Source organism: Symsagittifera roscoffensis, chromosome 9 (assembly GCF_963678635.1).
Source record: "Symsagittifera roscoffensis chromosome 9, txSymRosc1.1, whole genome shotgun sequence".
In the NCBI taxonomy this organism is placed as follows: Eukaryota; Metazoa; Xenacoelomorpha; order Acoela; family Convolutidae; genus Symsagittifera; species Symsagittifera roscoffensis.
In genome coordinates, this window is record NC_087070.1 from 14,738,896 (window position 1) to 14,763,619 (window position 24,724).

Consider the following 24,724-nt stretch of genomic DNA (forward strand, 5'->3'; position numbering starts at 1 on the left):
CAATTTAATCATGAAAGAACGTTCTCGACTCTGAGACAGCTTTTTTATAGTCATAGAACAACTTTCCAGAACAATTTAGTCAAAGTACAACTTAATCATGGAAGAACGTTCTCGACTCTGAGACAGCTTGTTTATAGCCATAGAACAACATTCCAGAACAACTTAGTCATTGAACAACTTAATCATGGAAAATTGTTCTCGACTCTGAGACAGCTTATTTATAGTCACAGAACAACTTTCCAGAACAATTTAGTCAAAGTACAACTTAATCATGGAAGAACGTTCTCGACTCTGAGACAGCTTGTTTATAGCCATAGAACAACATTCCAGCACAACTTAGTCATAGAACAACTTAATCATGGAAGAACGTTCTCGACTCTGAGACCGCTTATTTGTAGTCATAGATAAACTTTCCAGAACAACTTAGTCATAGAGCAACTTAATCATGGAAGAACGTTCTCGACTCTGAGACAGCTTATTTATAGCCATAGAACAACATTCCAGAACAATTTAGTCATAGAACAACTTACTCATGGAAGAACGTTCTCGACTCTGAGACAGCTTGTTTATAGTCATAGAACAACTTCCCAGAACAACTTAGTATAGAACAACTTAATCATGGAAGAACGTTCTCGACTCTAAGACAGCTTATTTTTAGTCATAGAACAACTTTCCAGAACAACTTAGTCATAGAACTATTTAATCATGAAAGAACGTTCTCGACTCTAAGACAGCCTATTTTTAGTCATAGAACAACTTTCCAGAACAATTTAGTCAAAGTACAACTTAATCATGGAAGAACGTTCTCGACTCTGAGACAGCTTGTTTATAGCCATAGAACAACATTCCAGAACAACTTAGTCATTGAACAACTTAATCATGGAAAATTGTTCTCGACTCTGAGACAGCTTATTTATAGTCACAGAACAACTTTCCATAACAACTTAGTCATAGAACAACATAATCATGGGAGAACGTTCTCGACTCTGAGACAGCTTATTTATAGTCATTGAACAACATTCCAGAACAACTTTGTCATAGAACAATTTAATCATGGAAGAACGTTCTCGACTCTAAGACAGCCTATTGTTAGTCATAGAACAACTTTCCAGAACAACTTAGTCAAAGTACAACTTAATCATGGAAGAACGTTCTCGACTCTGAGGCAGCTTATTTATAGCCATAGAACAGCATTCCAGAACAACTTAGTCATTGAACAACTGAATCTTGGAAAATTGTTCTCGACTCTGAGACAGCTTATTTATAGTCACAGAACAACTTTCCATAACAACTTAGTCATAGAACAACATAATCATGGGAGAACGTTCTCGACTCTGAGACAGCTTATTTATAGTCATTGAACAACATTCCAGAACAACTTAGTCATAGAACAATTTAATCATGGAAGAACGTTCTCGACTCTAAGACAGCCTATTGTTAGTCATAGAACAACTTTTTCAGAACAACTTAGTCAAAGTACAACTTAATCATGGAAGAACGTTCTCGACTTTGAGACAGCTTAATTATAGCCATAGAACAACATTCCAGAACAACTTAATCATTGAACAACTTAATCTTGGAAAATTGTTCTCGACTCTGAGACAGCTTATTTATAGTCACAGAACAACTTTCCATAACAACTTGGTCATCGAACAACTTAATCATGGAAGAACGTTCTCCACTCTACGACAGCTTATTTATAGTCATAGAACAACTTTCCAGAACAACTTAGTCATAGAACAACTTAATCATGGAAGAACGTTCTCGACTCTAAGACAGCTTATTTTTAGTCATAGAACAACTTTCCAGAACAACTTAGTCATTGAACAACTTAATCTTGGAAGATCGTTCTCGACTCTAAGACAGCCTATTTTTAGTCATAGAACAACTTTCCAGAACAACTTAGTCAAAGTACAACTTAATCATGGAAGAACGTTCTCGACTCTGAGACAGCTTATTTATAGCCATAGAACAACATTCCAGAACAACTTAGTCATTGAACAACTTAATCTTGGAAGATCGTTCTCGACTCTAAGACAGCCTATTTTTAGTCATAGAACAACTTTCCAGAACAACTTAGTCAAAGTACAACTTAATCATGGAAGAACGTTCTCGACTCTGAGACAGCTTATTTATAGCCATAGAACAACATTCCAGAACAACTTAGTCATCGAACAACTTAATCATGGAAGAACGTTCTCCATTCTACGACAGCTTATTTATAGTCATAGAACAATTTTCCAGAACAATTTTGTCATAGAACAACTTACTCATGGAAGAACGTTCTCGACTCTGAGACAGCTTATTTATAGTCATAGAACAACTTTCCAGAACAACTTAGTCATTGAACAACTTAATCATGGAAAATTGTTCTCGACTCTGAGACAGCTTATTTATAGTCACAGAACAACTTTCCATAACAACTTAGTCATCGAACAACTTAATCATGGAAGAACGTTCTCCATTCTACGACAGCTTATTTATAGTCATAGAACAATTTTCCAGAACAATTTAGTCATAGAACAACTTACTCATGGAAGAACGTTCTCGACTCTGAGACAGCTTATTTATAGTCATAGAACAACTTAGTCATAGAACAACTTAATCATGGAAGAACGTGCTCGACTCTAAGACAGCTTATGTTTAGTCATAGAACAATTTTCCAGAACAACTTAGTCATGGAACAATTTAATCATGGAAGAACGTTCTCGACTCTAAGACAGCCTATTTTCAGTCATAGAACAACTTTCCAGAACAACTTAGTCAAAGTACAACTAAATCATGGAAGAACGTTCTCGACTCTGAGACAGCTTATTTATAGCCATAGAACAACATTCCAGAACAACTTAGTCATTGAACAACTTAATCATGGAAAATTGTTCTCGACTCTGAGACAGCTTATTTATAGTCACAGAACAATTTTCCATAACATTTTAGTCATAGAACAACTTAATCATGGAAGAACGTTCTCGACTCTAAAACAGCTTATTTTTAGTCATAGAACATCTTTCCAGAACAACTTAGTCATAGTACAACTTAATCATCGAAGAACGTTCTCGACCTTTAGACAGCTTTTTTATAGTCATAGAACAACATTCGAGAACAACCAAGTCATAGAACAACTTAATCATGGAACAACGTTCTCGACTCTGAAACAGCTATTTTATAGTCATAGAACAACATTCCAGAACAACTTAGTCATAGAACAACTTAATCATGGAAGAACGTTCTCGACTCTGATGCAGCTTATTTATAGTCATAGAACAACTTTCCAGAACAACTTAGTCACATAAGAACTTAATCATGGAAGAACGTTCTCGACTCTAAAACAGCTTATTTTTAGTCATAGAACATCTTTCCAGAGCAACTTAGTCATAGTACACTTAATCATAGTACAAATTAATCATGGAAGAACGTTCTCGACTCTGAGACAGCTTAATTATAGCCATAGAACAACATTCAAGAACAATTTAGTCATAGAACAACTTACTCATGGAAGAACGTTCTCGACTCTGAGACAGCTTATTTATAGTCATAGAACAACATTCCAGAACAACTTAGTCATAGAACAACTTAATCATGGAAGAACGTTCTCGACTCTAAGACAGCTTATTTATAGTCATAGAACAACATTCCAGAACAACTTAGTCATAGAACAACTTAACCATAAAAGAACGTTCTCAACTCTGAGACAGCCTTTTTATAGCCATAGAACAATTTTCCATAACAACTTAGTTATAGAACAACTTAATCATGGAAGACCGTTCTCGACTCTGAGACAGCTTATTTGTAGTCATACATAAACTTTCCAGAACAACTTAGTCATAGAACAACTTAATCATGGAAGAACGTTCTCGACCATTAGACAGCTTTTTTATAGTCATAGAACAACATTCCAGAACAACCTAGTCATAGAACAACTTAACCATGGAACAACGTTCTCGACTCTGAAACAGCATATTTATAGTCATAGAACAACATTCCAGAACAACTTAGTCATAGAACAACTTAATCATGGAAGAACGTTCTCGACTCTGATACAGCTTATTTATAGTCATAGAACAATTTTCCAGAACAACTTAGTCATATAACAACTTAATCATGGAAGAACGTTCTCGACTCTAAAACAGCTTATTTTTAGTCATAGAACATCTTTCCAGAACAACTTAGTCATAGTACAACTTAATCATGGAAGAACGTTCTCGACTCTGAGACAGTTTATTTATAGTCATAGAACAACATTCCAGAACAACTTAATCATAGAACAACTTAATCATGGAAGAACGTTCTCGACTCTAAGACAGCTTAATTATAGTCATAGAACAACATTCCAGAACAACTTAGTCATAGAACAACTTAATCATGGAAGAACGTTCTCGACCATTAGACAGCTTTTTTTTATAGTCATAGAACAACATTCCAGAACAACCTAGTCATAGAACAACTTAATCATGGAACAACGTTCTCGACTCTGAAACAGCATATTTATAGTCATAGAACAACATTCCAGAACAACTTAGTCATAGAACAACTTAATCATGGAAGAACGTTCTCGACTCTGATACAGCTTATTTATAATCATAGAACAACATTCCAGAACAACTTAGTCATAGAACAACTTAATCATGGAAGAACGTTCTCGACTCTAAGACAGCTTAATTATAGTCATAGAACAACATTCCAGAACAACTTAGTCATAGAACAACTTAATCATGGAAGAACGTTCTCGACTCTAAAACAGCTTATTTTTAGTCATAGAACATCTTTCCAGAACAACTTAGTCATAGTACAACTTAATCATGGAAGAACGTTCTCGACTCTGAGACAGCTTATTTATAGTCATAGAACAACATTCGAGAACAACTTAGTCACAGAACAACTTAATCATGGAAGAACGTTCTCGACTCTAAGACAGCTTAATTATAGTCATAGAACAACTTTCCAGAACAACTTAGTCATATAACAACTTAATCATGGAAGAACGTTCTCGACTCTGAGACAGCGTAATTATAGCCATAGAACAACATTCCAGAACAGTTTAGTCGTAGAACAACTTACTCATGGAAGAACGTTCTCGACTCTGAGACAGCTTATTTATAGTCATAGAACAACATTCCAGAACAACTTAGTCATAGAACAACTTAATCATGGAAGAACGTTCTCGACTCTAAGACAGCTTAATTATAGTCATAGAACAACATTCCAGAACAACTTAGTCATAGAACAACTTAATCATGGAAGAACGTTCTCAACTCTGAGACAGCCTTTTTATAGCCATAGAACAACATTCCAGAACAACTTAGTTATTGAACAGCTTTATCATTGAAGAACGTTCTCGACTCTGAGACAGCTTATTTATAGTCACAGAACAACATTCCAGAACAACTTAGTCATAGAACAACTTAATCATGGAAGAACGTTCTCGACTCTAAGACAGCTTAATTATAGTCATAGAACAACATTCCAGAACAACTTAGTCATAGAACAACTTAATCATGGAAGAACGTTCTCAACTCTGAGACAGCCTTTTTATAGCCATAGAACAACATTCCAGAACAACTTAGTTATTGAACAGCTTTATCATGGAACAACGTTCTCGACTCTGACACAGCTTATTTATAGTCATAGAACAACTTTCCTGAACAACTTAGTCATAGAACAACTTAATCATGGAAGAACGTTCTCGACTCTGAGACAGCTTATTTATAGCCATAGAACAGCATTCCAGAACAATTTAGTCATAGAACAACTTAATCATGGAAGAACGTTCTCAACTCTGAGACAGTATTTTTATAGTCATAGAACAACATTCCAGAACAACTTAGTCATAGAACAACTTAATCATGGAAGAACGTTCTCGACTCTGAGACAGCCTTTTTATAGCCATAGAACAACTTGTTATTTTCCATAACAACTTAGTCATAGAACAACTTAATCATGGAAGAACGTTCTCGACTCTAAGACAGCTTATTTGTAGTCATAGATAAACTTTCCAGAACAACTTAGTCATAGTACAACTTAATCATAGTACAACTTAATCATGGAAGAACGTTCTCGACTCTGAGACAGCTTAATTATAGCCATAGAACAACATTCCAGAACAATTTAGTCGTAGAACAACTTACTCATGGAAGAACGTTCTCGACTCTGAGACAGCTTAGTTATAGTCATAGAACAACATTCCAGAACAACTTAGTCATAGAACAACTTAATCATGGAAGAACGTTCTCGACTCTAAGACAGCTTATTTATAGTCATAGAACAACATTCCAGAGCAACTTAGTCATAGAACAACTTAATCATGGAAGAACGTTCTCAACTCTGAGACAGCCTTTTTTTAGCCATAGAACAACTTGTTATTTTCCATAACAACTTAGTCCTAGAACAACTTAATCATGGAAGAACGTTCTCGACTCTAAGACAGCTTATTTGTAGTCATAGATAAACTTTCCAGAACAACTTAGTCATAGAACAACTTAATCATGGAAGAACGTTCTCAACCTTTAGACAGCTTTTTTATAGTCATAGAACAACATTCCAGAACAACCTAGTCATAGAACAACTTAATCATGGAACAACGTTCTCGACTCTGAAACAGCTTATTTATAGTCATAGAACAACATTCCAGAACAACTTAGTCATAGAACAACTTAAGCATGGAAGAACGTTCTCGACTCTGATACAGCTTATTTATAGTCATAGAACAACTTTCCAGAACAACTTAGTCATAGTACAACTTAATTATGGAAGAACGTTTTCGACTCTGAGACAGCTTAATTATAGCCATAGAACAACATTCCAGAACAATTTAGTCGGAGAACAACTTACTCATGGAAGAACGTTCTCGACTCTGAGACAGCTTATTTATAGTCATAGAACAATCTTCCAGAACAACTTAGTCATAGAACAACTTAATCATGGAAGAACGTTCTCGACTCTAAGACAGCTTAATTATAGTCATAGAACAACATTCCAGAACAACTTAGTCATAGTACAACTTAATTATGGAAGAACGTTCTCGACTCTGATACAGCTTATTTATAGTCATAGAACAACTTTCCAGAACAACTTAGTCATAGTACAACTTAATTATGGAAGAACGTTCTCGACTGTGAGACAGCTTAATTATAGCCATAGAACAACATTCCAGAACAATTTAGTCGGAGAACAACTTAATCATGGAAGAACGTTCTCGACCTTTAGACAGCTTTTTTATAGTCATAGAACAACATTCCAGAACAACCTAGTCATAGAACAACTTAATCATGGAACAACGTTCTCGACTCTAAAACAGCTCATTTTTAGCCATAGAACATCTTTCCAGAACAACTTAGTCATAGTACAACTTAATTATGGAAGAACGTTCTCGACTCTGAGACAGCTTAATTATAGCCATAGAAGAACATTCCAGAACAGTTTAGTCGGAGAACAACTTACTCATGGAAGAACGTTCTCGACTCTGAGACAGCTTATTTATAGTCATAGAACAACCTTCCAGAACAACTTAGTCATAGAACAACTTAATCATGGAAGAACGTTCTCGACTCTAAGACAGCTTAATTATAGTCATTGAACAACATTCCAGAACAACTTAGTCATAGAACACCTTAATAATTGGAAGAACGTTCTCAACTCTGAGGCAGCCTTTTTATAGCCATAGAACAACATTCCAGAACAACTTAGTTAATGAACAGCTTAATCATTGAAGAACGTTCTCGACTCTGAGACAGCTTATTTATAGTCACAGAACAATTTTCCAGAACAACTTAGTCATAGAACAACTTAATCATGGAAGAACGTTCTCGACTCTGAAACAGCATTTTTATAGCCATAGAACAACCTTCCAGAACAATTTAGTCATAGAACAACTTACTCATGGAAGAACGTTCTCGACTCTGACACAGCTTATTTATAGTCATAGAACAACTCTCCAGAACAACTTAGTCATAGAACAACTTAATCATGGAAGAACGTTCTCGACCCTAAGACAGCTTATTTTTAGTCATAGAACAATTTCATCATGGAAGAACGTTCTCGACTCTAAGACAGCTTATTTTTAGTCGTAGAACAACTTTCCAGAACAACTTAGTCATCTACAACTTAATCATGGAAGAACGTTCTCGACTCTGAGACAGCTTATTTATAGCCATAGAACAACATTCCAGAACAACTTAGTCATTGAACAACTTAATCATGGAAGAACGTTCTCGACTCTGAGACAGCTTATTTATAGTCACAGAACAACTCTTCAGAATAACTTAGTCATAGAACAGCTTAATCATGGAAGAACGTTATCGACTTTGAGACAGCTTATTTGTAGTGATAGATATACTTTCCAGAACAACTTAGTCATAGAAAAACTTAATCATGGAAGAACGTTCTCGACCTTTAAACAGCTTATTTATAGTCATAGAACAACATTCCAGAACAACCTAGTCATAGAACAACTTAATCATGGAACAACGTTCTCGACTCTGAAACGGCTTATTTATAGTCATAGAACAACATTCCAGAACAACTTAGTCATTGAAAAACTTAATCATGGAAGAACGTTCTCGACTCTGATACAGCTTATTTAAGTCATAGAACAACTTTCCAGAACAACTTAGTCATAGAACCCCTTATTCATAGAAGAAAGTTCTCGACTCTGAGACAGCTTATTTATATCATAGAACAACATTCCAGAACAACTTAGTCATAGAAGAACTTAATCATGGAAGAACGTTCTCGACTCTGAGACAGCTTATTTATAGTCATAGAACAACATTCCAGAACAACTTAGTCATAGAACACCTTAATAATTGGAAGAACGTTCTCAACTCTGAGACAGCCTTTTTATAGCCATCGAACAACATTCCAGAACAACTTAGTTATTGAACAGCTTAATCATTGAAGAACGTTCTCGACTCTGAGACAGCTTATTTATAGTCACAGAACAATTTTCCAGAACAACTTAGTCATAGAACAACTTAATCATGGAAGAACGTTCTCGACTCTGAGACAGCTTATTTATAGTCATAGAACAACATTCCAGAACAACTTAGTCATAGAAGAACTTAATCATGGAAAAACGTTCTCGACTCTGAGACAGCTTATTTATAGTCATAGAACAACATTTCAGAACAACTTGGTCATAAAACAACTTAATCATGGAAGAACGTTCTCGACTCTGATACAGCTTATTTATAGTCATAGAACAACTTTCCAGAACAACTTAGTCATATAACCCCTTATTCATAGAAGAAAGTTCTCGACTCTGAGACAGCTTATTTATAGTCATAGAACAACATTCCAGAACAACTTAGTCATAGAAGAACTTAATCATGGAAAAACGTTCTCGACTCTGAGACAGCTTATTTATAGTCATAGAACAACATTTCAGAACAACTTGGTCATAAAACAACTTAATCATGGAAGAACGTTCTCGACTCTAAGACAGCTTAATTATAGTCATAGAACAACATTCCAGAACAACTTAGTCATAGAACACCTTAATAATTGGAAGAACGTTCTCAACTCTGAGACAGCATTTTTATAGCCATAGAACAACATTCCAGAACAATTTAGTCAGAGAACAACTTACTCATGGAAGAACGTTCTCGACTCTGATTTAGCTTATTTATAGTCATAGAACAACTTTCAGGAACAACTTAGTCATATAACCCCTTATTCATAGAAGAAAGTTCTCGACTCTGAGACAGCTTATTTATAGTCATAGAACAACATTCCAGAACAACTTAGTCATAGAAGAACTTAATCATGGAAGAACGTTCTCGACTCTGAGACAGCTTATTTATAGTCATAGAACAACATTTCAGAACAACTTGGTCATAAAACAACTTAATCATGGAAGAACGTTCTCGACTCTAAGACAGCTTAATTATAGTCATAGAACAACATTCCAGAACAACTTAGTCATAGAACACCTTAATAATTGGAAGAACGTTCTCAACTCTGAGACAGCATTTTTATAGCCATAGAACAACATTCCAGAACAATTTAGTCAGAGAACAACTTACTCATGGAAGAACGTTCTCGACTCTGATTTAGCTTATTTATAGTCATAGAACAACTTTCAGGAACAACTTAGTCATATAACCCCTTATTCATAGAAGAAAGTTCTCGACTCTGAGACAGCTTATTTATAGTCATAGAACAACATTCCAGAACAACTTAGTCATAGAAGAACTTAATCATGGAAGAACGTTCTCGACTCTGAGACAGCTTATTTATAGTCATAGAACAACATTTCAGAACAACTTGGTCATAAAACAACTTAATCATGGAAGAACGTTCTCGACTCTAAGACAGCTTAATTATAGTCATAGAACAACATTCCAGAACAACTTAGTCATAGAACACCTTAATAATTGGAAGAACGTTCTCATTTCTGAGACAGCCTTTTTATAGCCATAGAACAACATTCCAGAACAACTTAGTTATTGAACAGCTTAATCATTGAAGAACGTTCTCGACTCTGAGACAGCTTATTTATAGTCACAGAACAATTTTCCAGAACAACTTAGTCATAGAACAACTTAATCATGGAAGAACGTTCTCGACTCTGAGACAGCGTTTTTATAGCCATAGAACAACATTCCAGAACAATTTAGTCAGAGAACAACTTACTCATGGAAGAACGTTCTCGACTCTGACACAGCTTATTTATAGTCATAGAACAACTTTCCAGAACAACTTAGTCATAGAACAACTTAATCATGGAAGAACGTTATCGACCCTAAGACAGCTTATTTTTAGTCATAGAACAACTTTCCAGAACAACATAGTCATAGAACAATTTAATCATGGAAGAACGTTCTCGACTCTAAGACAGCTTATTTTTAGTCGTAGAACAACTTTCCAGAACAACTTAGTCATCTACAACTTAATCATGGAAGAACGTTCTCGACTCTGAGACAGCTTATTTATAGCCAAAGAACAACATTCCAGAACAACTTAGTCATTGAACAACTTAATCATGGAAGAACGTTCTCGACTCTGAGACAGCTTATTTATAGTCACAGAACAACTCTTCAGAATAACTTAGTCATCTACAACTTAATCATGGAAGAACGTTCTCGACTCTGAGACAGCTTATTTATAGCCATAGAACAACATTCCAGAACAACTTAGTCATAGAACAGCTTAATCATGGAAGAACGTAATCGACTTTGAGACAGCTTATTTGTAGTGATAGATATACTTTCCAGAACAACTTAGTCATAGAAAAACTTAATCATGGAAGAACGTTCTCGACCTTTAGACAGCTTATTTATAGTCATAGAACAACATTCCAGAACAACCTAGTCATGGAACAACTTAATCATGGAACAACGTTCTCGACTCTGAAACGGCTTATTTATAGTCATAGAACAACATTCCAGAACAACTTAGTCATAGAACAACTTAATCATGGAAGAACGTTCTCGACTCTGATACAGCTTATTTCTAGTCATAGGGCAACTTTCCAGAACAACTTAGTCATAGAACCCCTTATTCATAGAAGAAAGTTCTCGACTCTGAGACAGCTTATTTATATCATAGAACAACATTCCAGAACAACTTAGTCATAGAAGAACTTAATCATGGAAGAACGTTCTCGACTCTGAGACAGCTTATTTATAGTCATAGAACAACATTTCAGAACAACTTGGTCATAAAACAACTTAATCATGGAAGAACGTTCTCGACTCTGATACAGCTTATTTATAGTCATAGAACAACTTTCCAGAACAACTTAGTCATATAACCCCTTATTCATAGAAGAAAGTTCTCGACTCTGAGACAGCTTATTTATAGCCATAGAACAACATTCCAGAACAATTTAGTCATAGAAGAACTTAATCATGGAAGAACGTTCTCGACTCTGAGACAGCTTATTTATAGTCATAGAACAACATTTCAGAACAACTTGGTCATAAAACAACTTAATCATGGAAGAACGTTCTCGACTCTGAGACAGCTTATTTATAGTCATGGATCAACATTCCAGAACAACTTAGTCATAGAACAACTTAATCATGGAAGAACGTTCTCGACTCTGAGACAGCTTTTTTATAGTCATAGAACAACATTCCAGAACAACTTAGTCATAGAACAACTTAATCATGGAAGAACGTTCTCGACTCTGAGACAGCCTATTTATAGTCATAGAACAGTTTTCCAGAACAACTTAGTCGTAGAACAACTTAATCATGTGAGAACGTTCTCGACTCTGAGACAGCTTATTTATAGTCATAGAACAACTTTCCAGAACAACTTAGTCATAGAACAAAATAAATCATGGAAGAACGTTCTCCACTCTGAGATAGCTTATTTGTAGTCATAGAACAACTTTCCAGAACAACTTAGTCATAGAACAATTTAACCATGGAAGAACGTTCTCGATTCTGAGACAGCTTATTTATAGTCATAGAACAACTTTCCAGAACAACTTAGTCATAGAACAAAATAAATCATGGAAGAACGTTCTCCACTCTGAGATAGCTTATTTGTAGTCATAGAACAACTTTCCAGAACAACTTAGTCATAGAACAATTTAACCATGGAAGAACGTTCTCGATTCTGAGACAGCTTATTTATAGTCATAGAACAACATTCCAGAACAACCTACTCATAGAACAACTTATCATGGAAGAACGTTCTCGACTCTGAGACAGCCTATTTATAGTCATAGAACAGTTCTCCAGAACAACTTAGTCATAGAACAACTTAATCATGGAAGAACGTTCTCCACTCTGAGACAGCTTATTTATAGGCATAGAACAACTTTCCAGAACAACTTAGTCATAGAACAATTTAACCATGGAAGAACGTTCTCGATTCTGAGACAGCTTATTTATAGTCATAGAACAACTTTCCAGAACAACTTAGTCGTAGAACAACTTAATCATGGAAGAACGTTCTCGACTCTGAGACAGCTTATTTTTAGTCATAGAACAACTTTCCAGAACAACTTAGTCATAGAACAACCTAATCATGGAAGAACGTTCTCGACTCTGAGACAGCTTATTTATAGTCATAGAACAACATTCCAGAAAATTTAGTCATAGAACAACTGAATCATGGAAGAAAATTCCTGACTCTGAGACAGCTTATATATAGTCATAAAACAACCTTCCAGAACAACTTAAGCATAGAACAACTTAATCATGGAAGAACGTTCTCGACTCTGAGACAGCTTATTTATAGTCATAGAACAACTTTCCATAACAACTTAGTCGTAGAACAACTTAATCATGGAAGAACGTTCTCGACTCTGAGACAGCTTATTTTTAGTCATAGAACAAATTTCCAGAACAACTTAGTCATAGAACAACCTAATCATGGAAGAACGTTCTCGACTCTGAGACAGCTTATTTATAGTCATAGAACAACATTCCAGAAAATTTAGTCTTAGAACAACTGAATCATGGAAGAAAGTTCTTGACTCTGAGACAGCTTATATATAGTCATAAAACAACCTTCCAGAACAACTTAAGCATAGAACAACTTAATCATGGAAGAACGTTCTCGACTCTGAGACAGCTTACTTGTAGTCAGAGAACAACATTCCTAAACCTGTTTGAGCATTTATTGCTGTAGCGTCAATCCAAAAGTGTCTGAGAACTGATCAAAGTACCAAATTTGTGCAGCTAGTTCCCCGCGGAGATCATGACCAGCATAACTTGAGAGCTCTCGAAGCGTGTGGGGAAAATTAAAATAAGCATTTTCGGCTTATGGATGTCAACCCGGGGTCACATTACCTTTCCAGGCCTTTTTGTTGGTTTTAATCGGTTTTCTTTATAAGACCGCTCAAAAACCGCTCAAAAACCGCTCAAATCTTGCTTGAAAAACCGTTCAAAAATCACCGCAAGAAATGAGCGGTTTTTGAGCTGTTTTTTTTGGCAAGATTTGAGCGGTTTGAGCGGTTTTTCCAAAAAAACCGCCCAAACCGCTCAAACCGCTCAAATCTTGCTGAAAAACCGCTCAAACCGCTCATAACTTGAGCGGTTTTTGAGCGGGATCTCGACCCTGGTCGTCTGAAGTAATCTTTTGAAAGTAAACACTACCTCATTCATTACGTAAGACCTGCCTAATTCAGAAAAGAAATTAGACGCTATCACCTTTAAAATAGTTGCAAACCAAAAATGATTGTGACCTATACTTAAAAATATTAAGATGATTTTACTAAAAGTAAGTAAAAGCGATTGCTTTAGAGTTGTATGTTCGAACTTCCAGCTTTACGTCAATAGTTATGATTAAATTTAAAACAGTTTCAAAGTAAGCTGACCTGTTTAACAATAAAAAGTTGTGTTTAACGATTTGCAAGGAAGTTTTTGACAGTGTTTGTCCGTGGAAACATCAACTTTGCTATCCTTCCAGTTTGTTCTTTGCGTTCAATGGAGTTATTGTCTCGTTTATATAAGTTCTTGTTTTTTTTTTTAGAAAAAAAATTGTCTTGCAGTGCATTCAGTACATTATGTTTTTGAAGAAAACAATAATTCGCTCAATATAATCGGCATTACTGTGATGATCTTTCTACTTAATTAGATGTAGTTCAATTTTTGGTTATTTACTCATAAAACGAAAAAAGAAAAAACATGGAGTTTTGTTTTTTTACTTAGTGCGTTAGTTCTCCCAAGTCATTACTGTTTTAATCATCAATGACCTGAGTAGCGGGGGAGGGTTCTCATGCTTGAATGACCGAATGCTTGAAAAATTTCAACCTATCAAAATTGCTAAGCCCTCCTATTGGCTAAATGCCTTTCTCACAAAATCGAAGTCAGTATTAACAGAAAATGTATTAAATCAGTGGAAAAAAATCGAAAACATTACAAATAGCGGGTTACAATTGCATTCCTATTCAGATAATCATCAAGATTAATGAGTTGAAAATCATAAGAATTTTTCAGTCTTGAAAACTCATCTGCTTATTATCTAATCGGTCAATTTTAACACTAATGGCCTGGATTTATTTTCTTACTCTGAGATTTTTGTGATTTATTTTGAGATTTTGAATACTCAATTCTGATTGGCTGAAAGTAAGCTAAAAATATTTTCAAGCATTCGGTCCTTCAAGCATGAGGGACGCCACCGAGTAGCGCTTCACGAGGCAAAAATGAAAATAGCAAGATGTTTTGATTTTGTAGTCTTGTTCTGGATTGACAGCTGTGATGAAAACTAGGACACCGTATTCAAAAAACTCTCCTGTCATTTCTATTGTACTTTTTCTTTTGATTTTTTGAAATCTTATTCAAAAAATGATATCATGTATGTAACAGTTGTCTGCTTACGTCACATATGAACTTCCTAAAAGTTGATATCATGTATGTAAATGTTGTCCGCTTACGTCAAATATGAACTTTCTATAACTTCCATTGAGAGAAATAGGCCCTATTACTATTGGCACAAGGGCCAGAGACACTACCTCTTGTGTTTTTGTACTTCATTCTGTCGGAGTCATTTCGGTTCGTTAAAACATGGGACTTCAAGATCGTGTTTCAGCTTGAAGGCTACTACCAAAATATCCGCACTCTAGAACTAAGGGCGTCCCCATTTATAGGTCTCTAAACACCTGAGGCACACCAACACCCTGTCTCAACATAACTCTATAAAGGTATTGATATTAGGTATTTTGATTGGTCGACCTTCCAAATCAAGATGCTCTCTGCCATAGTAATAGCACTTTCGTAACCAGGGTGACCAATCGGTCGTTAATCAGCGAAAGGTTGCTAATTGTCGATAAAGGGTCGCTGATTCTGTGGAAGTTGCAATTTTTGTTGTGTACTGCTTGCTTGACTTTCCAACGACTCTAGTGACATCCAGAAGGCAGAAAACAAGCTCAAAGTGCTGTTGAAGAAGAAGCGCAACTTGCAGCAAGTGGTTGATAAACCTGCGCATGCTTTTATAAACGCTTTAATGAGGAAATTATTCTTTTTGCCTCCCAAACTGTTTTCAAAATTGGGCTTGGGTAATGTCGCTGAAACGTCGCGAATAGTTTTTTTCTATGAGACCGCTACTGTTTTTTCTTAAGAGTGGTCACTCTGCTCGTAACCACTCGTGGTGCTCTCAATCGGGAACAAGACGGCTTCGCTCGTAGAGATTAATAATAGTTCAAATTGCGAATAGCAATTTGACTCTAGCTCCAATTTTCGATCCACTTCCCCGCTATTATGACCTCGGTTCTTCTGAACTTCTAACTTTTCATTTCAGTTGCTGCCTTAAACTGGAGTATGACACGGCCGATTCGAAATTTTCAAAAAACCATCTCACCCAAAAAACAAGATAAAAATTCAGGATATGACCGACTGGCACACGCTCAAGATTGCTGTTATCGTTATGTCAGTAAGCATCCAGCATGTTGAGTGCATCTCAAGTTACACTGCCAGTGGTCCTCTTCAGAAGTTACCAGATGATAGAACCTTATTTACATACCCAAAAATCACAGCCATGTAAAAATTTCGTTCTACAGCAAATAAAAATTTCTTTCTACAGAATAGTCAAATTTGGCATCCGACTGCACTTTGCATCTTAGTTTTAAAAGCCGTTTAACATTTCATGTCAATCAACCCAGTCAGAAAAACGCCATGCAAAATTTTGATATATAAATAGATATAATTTATTAGATAACAAAAGTTCATAGGTCAAAATCTCGTTTTTGTTCCCTCAGATCTCACCTGAGTTCACGATCAAGCCCAAGTCCTTCACCTTTGCCCAAGACTCAAGAAATTTCTCGAGAATCTGATTTAACTTGTCCCCTCTACCTTCGTGATACTGGGCCCAGACGTATTCGACTTCATGATCTCCATTGACAACTCCTCTTCATCATCGGAGCATATCACGATTTCTTCCTACGCCTTCAGCTGCTCGTAAGCCCGCATCCTCTCTCTCTTTCTCTCTCTCTCTCTGCGTTCCTGTAGCTTCTTGAGGATTCTCTACTCAAGTAAAAAGAGTTGTGTTGGCTCAAGCGCACGCTCTTTGCTAGATGCTCCTCTGGTATAGACTCCCTAGCCCGCTTCCATCCAGTGGTTATCCCTTTGCGATGGGTCAGCAGTGTTCTCTTGAAAGCATCAGGTTCAATTTCGGCCAGGAAACTGACAACACTCCTTATGATGATTCTTCATGTGATTCTTTATCAAGACGTACAATCAAGAAGTCAGCGTTGCCCTGAAACACGAGAACAACCGTTTTCGACTCCAGACGCGCTTCACCTCCGTAGGTATGCGAGTACCTTGCAAGCAGTCCCAAACAACTCAAGTCTCCTGCTAAAATCAATTGCACGTAATGCTTCTACTGTGAGTGATTTTGACTCCCGATGCTTAAACACAATTTCCTCGATCTATCATAGTGCCAGCATCGAGCTCTCCTTTTGTTGGTGGTCCGAAAAACCTATCGAACGAGTTGCTGCCACGTCCCATGTCAAGCAGAGATTGCCCTTCTCAGGGTACGAAACAGTCTAACCCACGCCGTGACATGGTTAACCTCCACGTGTCAGGTTGATGTTCCGGATATGGCGTTCTCCAGATGCCTCGAGCAAAAGTTCAAATTCCATCATCTCCATATGGATGGAATCGGTGCCATCCAAGACAGGGGCGTTTTTTGGTACTTTGCCATTCGTAATCTGCTTCTCAAAATCAATAGAAATCTTCCTCTCAAAACTTCTACCTCTCCCCAGATGTCTTTCAAGTCAACCACTTTGTGTTCAAGTACTGCGCCCCACATCTTCCTAAGCAATCGATGCGATTTGTGTGACATACACGCAAACCGCACACAATTGTGTACTGAAAAAGACTCTGCCGATCATTACCCTCTGGCTGGCCACTTCCATCAGTCAAATGTGCTAGGAAGAGTTACTCCTAGAAAAACTCGCCATAACTGACCCCACCAAGGATTTTGCATTCATCGGTAGACTGTATTCTTCGCTCACCGGAAATCTCATCTTTAAGGCCTACCTTCCATCCCTGGATGTGCTTTTGGATCAATTGTAGCACTCCTGGCCAGGATTCTACGTCCAATGCCGTGAACAAAATTAGTTCAGAGTCTAGCATCTCCAGCGACACCAGACTACACATTCTCTAGAAGAATCCCAGTGTCGTTGCCAATTTCATTGTTGTAATTGCGCAGCAATAAGCTAGAAATGCACATCACTTTTCTCCTTCTCTGTGATATCACAAACCACGTGATCCAGTCCCTTCTCTGGAAGGACTAAACCCCACGCACAATTTTCCATCACCTGAGTATTCTCTCCTGGATCCATCTTCTTCAGCAGTTCTACTTTAGATTCCCCAGTTTTGGTTTTTGACTCTTCTCGATGAGGTAGGATCCATTTTTGTATCACGTTCAGGTTCCCCACAATGCCTCATCTCTACCCGTCAACAGCCTTAACCGCTCTCTGGTCTCATTCAAGCTTGCTTGAGACGTGAACATCAAGAAGGAATCAATAGCTTCCAGACCACCCCCAGATTCGTGATCAAGACAGTCTCTTCGCCAACGAGCCTCAATTCGAACCTCTTTTCTGAGCGTAGCACGCAGATATTTTTGGGTTCATTTTCAAGAAGCAAGCCCAGGCTTGGCTTCTCCCTCTCTGGTTTATCAATTTCAACTATCTTCTCCTTCCAAAATTTCAGCAACTCCATGATTCAAAGTTCATGTACGCCGCATCAGTTTCTGTTCTCGATATCCCCATGACTCCAGAGACATACTGATATTCCCCATTTTTGGAGGGTTCGATTATTCTTTAGCCTCTACCCTTGCAAGAAACAATGATCCATCTCCAGAAACATGTGGAATCTTTCCTCCTTGCAAAGTTTAGTCCACGCGACATATTGCGTTATCATTGGGGAAATATGTAGGCCTTTATCGCCTAACTTCATCTTAATGCACGAAGTTAGATCTTCCACTGAAACTCCAGCCAGGCACCACGCGAACAGCAATTTACACTCAGTCCTGATAAAAGTGTTGGCCCTGGCTGACAAAGGTGCCCGCATTTCATTTTCGAAGTTTTCCAGCAGAAATTTTTTCCAGGTTCGTCCCAGCTGGCTCCTCAGTTCCAACTTGCTAACTTCTGACTTTTGCTGCGCGACCCAATTCAGGCATTTCCTGGACACTCCTCTGTCTAGTTTCTTCAAACAACTCTCTGGATCCTTGATTGTGTCCAGGGCTATCCACCAAGAACGAGCTGTGTTCCCCGTGAGACGTTTCTCCAGCGCATTGCTCGTGATTAGTTGTCCAACGCTCTGGTGCTGACTTGAGACCCATTTCTTTGCTGACATCCACCTTCATTGTCTGCCCACCAGTAGATCCTCTCTTTATCTTTATTCGTTGCGGCTTGAAGTCTTGTTTTGTCACCAGCTCTGGTGTACTTTTCATGTCGGCCATCACTTCCGCTAATTTCCTAGAGGTCGAATTGTCTCTGTAGGCCGCCGTCTTCTACCTTGCTTACAGCTTCAGAGGTATCTCCTTGTGGTTCGCCTTCGATACCGCTTCCGCTGAAGGATTCCCTTCTTCCGTCTCCGGTTTCCTTTCCCTTGACCTCAACCTCGACCTCGACTCATTGATCGGGTGCGTGAACACAACCATCACAGAGGCTGCCCCTTCTCTTGATCTTCTTCCGCTGACTCTCGCATCCTCTGCTTCTTGTCTCTAGTACCTTTTTCCCCTTTAGCCTGAGGTATAACAATTTTTGTCTATCAAATTAGGGTTATCCTCATTACTTATTTTGGTCCTAATTTTTTCAAATTTTGCACTAGCTTTTTAGAGTAGAGCTGTCCTTACAGGATCTAGGTAGAGTGTCCGACTGGTTTCTCGGATATGATTTATCTTGCTGAGCAGCTCCTCTCTTGCTTCCTTGTTCAATTCGGTTCCCATCAAAATGGAATTCTCGAACTCCACCACAAAGTCCAACAACTCCTCCTTGATCTCCTCGACATCTATCTGCTTCATCACTTTCCGATCGAACTCTAGCAAGATCTTCTCTCATTCCTCCTGATCCACAGTTTCCAAAAACGGTGTATTTTTTTCTTCGAAGGTGTTCTTTTGCTTGCCTCGTTGCTCAAGAAAACTGTGTCCATCTTCGCCGACTGTCTTCCAAGTTGCAACTCCAGGTTTTTCCGAGGAGATCCCACAATTTTGGCCCATTCGTCCTCGCTCAAGTGTTGCAGGAGTTCCCGTGTGGTGCCAGGGCTGTACGTCTCGGCCGCTGTCGTTCCAGCAGTGGTCACTCCAGTGTCTTCACCGACCTCACTAAGTGCTTCTCCTATTCTCTCCCCCTCTGCCACTTCCGAGCGCTCTCGCTTCAGAGCGTCTTCGAACCGACTTTCCACAGGGAGGTTTCTCTTGTCTCCAGGAGTATCAATTGACAGAAGCGAGGGTGTAATCGGGTTCAGCCTCTTGTTTTCTCTAAGAGGTATGTATAGGGTGCCAGTCGCGTCAAGCTTGTGTCCCTCGTGCTGCAGCTCCACCTCTTCCAGCCCGTAAGGCGCCAGATATCTCCTAGCACTGCAGATCATTTCCGCTTTCTGGCCTGAGAGCCCTCACCACACTAGGACCCGGCGATCCTTGTACTCTGGATCCTTGTCCCCTAATTTGGCCTTTGCAAGCACACTCCTGACTTAGTGCACTTCATATTTTGGTGGAATTGACCCCCTCATGACTCTCGCTGCGTCCGTCCACGATTTGATCTTGATCTCGCTGGAGTGAAAATACGCTGCCGCTGATTGGACAATGAGCATGGGATCCCAGCCATGCGTGAACACTCTCTGTTGTTGATCCACCATCCTCCTGGACTGCACAGACGGCACCAACAAGGGACTGTTTCTTGCAAAACTCGTTCTCCTCACTATGGGGAACTCTGAAATTGCGGTTGGTAGCACATCTCACTCAAGAGTTTCGCTAAGCTCCATCCTTATCTACTCGAAAGCCTCCGTCCAGGACGGCATTCTCACAATCTCTCCAGCCTGCTCCTCAAGAGGGTTCAAGTTCAGAACTTTGGGTAAGCCTCAATCAGGCCCTTTCAGTATCCGCCCATTCTGCACTGCAGCTGTCCTCTGAATTTCGATACAAATAACTCGGGATCCTTAATTTTTCTGAACAGTGCCGCCTCGCTCCTCTGAGTTCTCAAGTGCTCTTGTTTGCGCCAATTCAGAGCCGTTCCATCTAGAACGCTGATCGAGCTGACATGTATCACCGAGTGTCGATACCCCGCAATCAAGGAGTGCGAGAACGCATAGGTCACTGCCGGTCCATAGACGCAAGTCACCACTCCCCTCAGCCCCCTTATCACTCCGAGGAAATGCGATCGCATGGTCAAGCACAGGGCGGTCAAAAGCCATCACTCACTTCCAGAACCTGCCCCCTAGTCTTCGGCTCCGTTTCCTTTCCCGTCAAGTGCCTATTCTGCATCGAGAGATACTCCACTAGGAGTCTTTTCAGTCCCGCGGCACATTTGTACGAGTAAGTTTTGATGCCGGGATGAACTTGCGCCATGGCCATCGGGTCCACATACTTCATTAGAAGATAAAATAATGCCAGATTCCCATGCGTTAGGAGGCTCAAGATCAAGTATCCATCAATCTGGTCTCCACAACACTACTGAACAAGAAAGCTGGCCCCATATGTTGAACAGGCTTCTAGGGAACACCAAGTAGCAATAACTTATTTGACATGCTCAAGATGTCCTGAATGAAGGCTTCGAATATGATCTTTCCCGCCGAGAACAACTTATCCATGCACTTTTTTCCCAACAAGGACTCAAGAATCTCAAGATTACTTGAGCCTCGATCGTTCTCAATCCTCGTGGTGTGATCCTTCCAGAAGTGGGAGATGGTCGTATCATTTGCCAAGGAGACAAACGTTTCCACCGTCAACTTTTTTCACTCCGCTTGCTCGAACTGGTTTTGCATGAACTCCCACACTTGTATTATCAAAAGAGGTGCCATTTCCTTCGTCTTGTCCCCCAGGCTCTCATGTCTCGGTGTCAAGAATGCGATGAGGCGATACAACATTGACACTAGTTGTTTTGCCGCGACTACCACGTTTATTTGATTCTGTACTGGCCTCGCTGAGACACTCACGGAGCCTACAATTGTGAGTTACAGGTTCCTGAGAGTGGTTAAGAGGTTGATCACACGATGGTTGTCATTGATTTCCGGTTAGCTCTTCAGTTACCTCGCCAGATTCGAGACCTTTGAACACAGCACCTCATCCAGCACTATCAAATTGTCGGCGAGCTGGTAGAAGCCTCTCAGGATGGGATATATCTGCCCAACTCGCTGCTAATTCTGATCTCAAAGGCCGCTTGTTCTTCGGCTCCCATTCACCATTGGGGGCAGCCATCAGTATTCTCATTCCGCTGCTCTCCGCCATCAGGACCAGCACCGCATAAACAAATTGAAGAGCCGGCGGCATGCATGCGTACGCTGGTGACGATGTGAACATTCTTTTGTCCTCGATCCAAGCCTGACAGCCACCAACTCTTGTATTTCCACCATCTTGGAAAACAATGTCTGCACAGCTTCCCATATCTTCTTCGGCATGGTTTCTTTGTTTCTCAACGGTTCTAGAAGTCCTGCCGCGTGCAGGTGATCATTCATTCCTGCGAGCAACAGCAGCTCAGGTTCACATGGCGTCTCTGATTTAACTGCTATGCTGCCACCAGAGTTAACATCTGAATTAGTTCTGCCCCCGGCAACATAAATACAAGAGTTTCCGGCCGAAACAATTTCTCCGAAGTTCCCATGAAGTCCAAACCCGCGACAATTAAGACTTTCGCGGCTCCCGGATCCGATAGATCGTAGGAGGCCAGTGCCTTAGCCAACTCGGACGCTCCAAATCCCTCTCCATATCTGGTATCATCCAACAGTTCTGAGCCTGCATAGGCAGTGTCAGGAAGCCGCATGACCTTCCAATCTAGAGGTTTGTCCACCGCTCGCATTTGCGCAGGTTTTGCCACCTTTTTCTGGCCAGGTTAGTTCGGTGCTTTGGTGGTTTTGCAATTGCACTTGGATTCCCAGTTCCTTCAGAGGTCGATAATTGAATTGGCCAAACACTGCCCTCCTCAGTGTACCTGGTGAATCTGCCGTTTGCAAGGTCTTCTTTCAAAAAAAGGGCGCCTCGTGCGTTTTCAGCCAGTGCACGTAACAAGGATTGCTCAAGTCCTCACGAAATAAGCTCTTAAGTTCTCGCTCCCTCCTTGTGCCGTACAGCTGATTCCCTTAGTTCTATTTTATTGTTCAACGACTTTGCAACAACCGATGTCCGCCTTATGTCTTGAGAAGACGCGGTGGTTCCGATTTAGTACTTTTTTCATGGCTTCGAGCTGTTCGTCTCTCATTTCTGCCCTCAATTTTTCTATTTCTGGTAGTACCAATTTGTTCATATCCAACTCCTCGTTGTTGGTCTTTCTGGATAGTTCAAACGGCTCGAAAGTCCATCGTCTGTCTCATAAATAAGAGATTTAAAAAAATTTTGACAAGATTTTTATTTGTTTCAATCTGCTCAAGATACAAATTTTGTCCTTTTGATTCGGACAATCAAGAACTTCGTTTTTTAAAAAAGTTTTTAGTCATTTCGTATCTAGTTTTAACTGGCAGTGCATATCCTAGTTTTCTCCCCCTCTGGAATGTGATTGGTATATCAAGAGTATTCAACAAGACTATGACGCAGAGGCCATTCTTGGTGATCTAGAAGCATCTTCCAAAAAAGCAGCAATTTGGCTATTGGGATTTGGTACTACACATACCTGTTTGTTATCACTGAGTTCATTGTAATTCCTCATTCTCAAGCTTAAAATTGCGACCTCATTAGCTTTAAGCCTCACCCTTCCACTCAAGGAGACTGGAGCTTTACTCACCTGTGTCATTGTCAAATTCATCAGTTTTGTTACGCACTTCCTTTCCGGGTTGCGAATCCTGAACATCGCGTTGTTAAGATTATTCTTTTCATCAAAAATTCGGAAAAAATCTCCGCACAGATTGAATTGATCTGATGTTGTTTGCCATCAGGAAGCTCATACACAACTTTCTGTCCCCCATATTCAGCGCTATTATCGGTGTTCTGTCAAGGACCCTTGGTGCACCCTTGTTTGATTGAGACCAGCGTATTCTGGAAACTATTAGGTCATACTTGTCAAATACCATCCACATCTATTTTCGATTGATATCACGCTAAAAACAGCTCCCGTATCTAGTAACCCCTTTAAGATTTTCTTCTTTCCGTTTATGCCAAGGACGTGGGCAGACACGTCCGCTTCCGTGCCCAGATGCATGGCGTCGTCCTCAAGCATGGCGCGATGTCTAGTTCGTCATCACAGGTTATCATCGCCTTCGTGTACATCTTGATTTCATCTATGTTCAGCATGACCTCATGTGATCCGTAAGCTTCGGTGTATGTCGATTTCCCACCACCTCTTGTCAGTAACGCTCTGGTGGCTTTTAACGGATATTGAGGACTAATTGAGCGTAAACACTCAGCCTACAAGTATATGTGCATTAAAACTTGGTCACTTGGTTCGCTAAGATTTCTCAAACATCCTTGTCACTTACGGTGATTAATGACATTATCCCCACTTTCCACTTTCCATCTTCAGAGTGTTTCAATTGCTCCTGGTCTTGAGAATATCGCTTACCTTAGGCTCTGCTACAACCCATGACAATGCTCGGTCTTTCTGCTGCTTTTATATCTCCTGTTTCACACTCGGCTCTATCATTTTCATGCCAAATCCTGCTTCACTTTGTTGATACCGTCT